This window comes from Egretta garzetta, unplaced genomic scaffold (assembly GCF_000687185.1).
Source record: "Egretta garzetta isolate BGI_Z169 unplaced genomic scaffold, ASM68718v1 scaffold184, whole genome shotgun sequence".
NCBI lineage: Eukaryota > Metazoa > Chordata > Aves > Pelecaniformes > Ardeidae > Egretta > Egretta garzetta.
The window spans coordinates 13555-14363 of NW_009259484.1; the positions used below are offsets into that span (position 1 = coordinate 13555).

Consider the following 809-nt stretch of genomic DNA (forward strand, 5'->3'; position numbering starts at 1 on the left):
ACTCACTTTTACCTGGATGCAGTTCTGTGAAGTCAGCATTTACACATCCTACAAAGCAAATGCTCCCAGCAAAAATGTAACCCCTGTCACGGTGGAAACAGCTCCCACCCTCACGCCAACCGAAAACCCCAAACAGTGTCATGGAAGAAATTCACCATCTGTTGAACCCGGCTCGCGACAGAAAGGCATTTACCGTAAAATGTTCCTGTGATTTGTAGTTCTCATCCAGATAAACTCGAGCTCTGTTGTAGTCTTTCATCGCATCGCTTGATAACAATTCTCTAAAAGAAAAAGAAGAGATTGAAAACGTAAAGGGAGATGCAAAGACGCTGTTGCTTTAGCATCGCGCTCTGTAGGTAACGTCCCCAATGTTGCCTGGGGGAACTACAGGCCTTCACCTCGTTTTGGGGGTGAGCTTCAGGGATGAGGGCTCCCTGCGGCACAGGCAGGCTCTGGAGCTGACCGCATCAGCCGCGCTTCCAACACAGGTCGTGAAATTCCCGAGTGCCACCTGGCCACCGCTGTGAGGGACTGGAGACCGAGGACCACAGAACTCCCTAAAACGGGGCAATTCGTGCTGCAGGCCCCGCGGCCTCAGCTCCACAGCTTTGCTCTCGTGAGCGCCGTTAGCCTGCTGGCGCGCACTCGGGTCGTGGCGGGGTGGAGACGGGTTTTGGGTCGTGGCGGGGTGGAGACGGGTTTTTGCCTCGATGGGGAGCGGGGTCTCCAGAAGCAGCGGCCCCAGGAGCCTGTCCTTCGTGGGCCGTAACGGTGCTGGTGCTGCCCGCGGGGCGGGCCGGGGGGTTTGG

At 56.6% G+C, this 809-nt stretch overlaps 1 long non-coding RNA gene across 1 annotated transcript in view; it reads right to left on the reverse strand.

Moving 5' to 3' along the window:
- Positions 1 to 201: 201 nt before the first annotated feature.
- Positions 202 to 809, reverse strand: part of LOC118452131 — a 16408-nt gene continuing 15800 nt past the window's right edge. The window contains exon 3 of the long non-coding RNA XR_004841791.1: positions 202 to 281. This is a non-coding gene — a long non-coding RNA (uncharacterized LOC118452131). The remainder of the gene's footprint in view (positions 282 to 809) is intronic.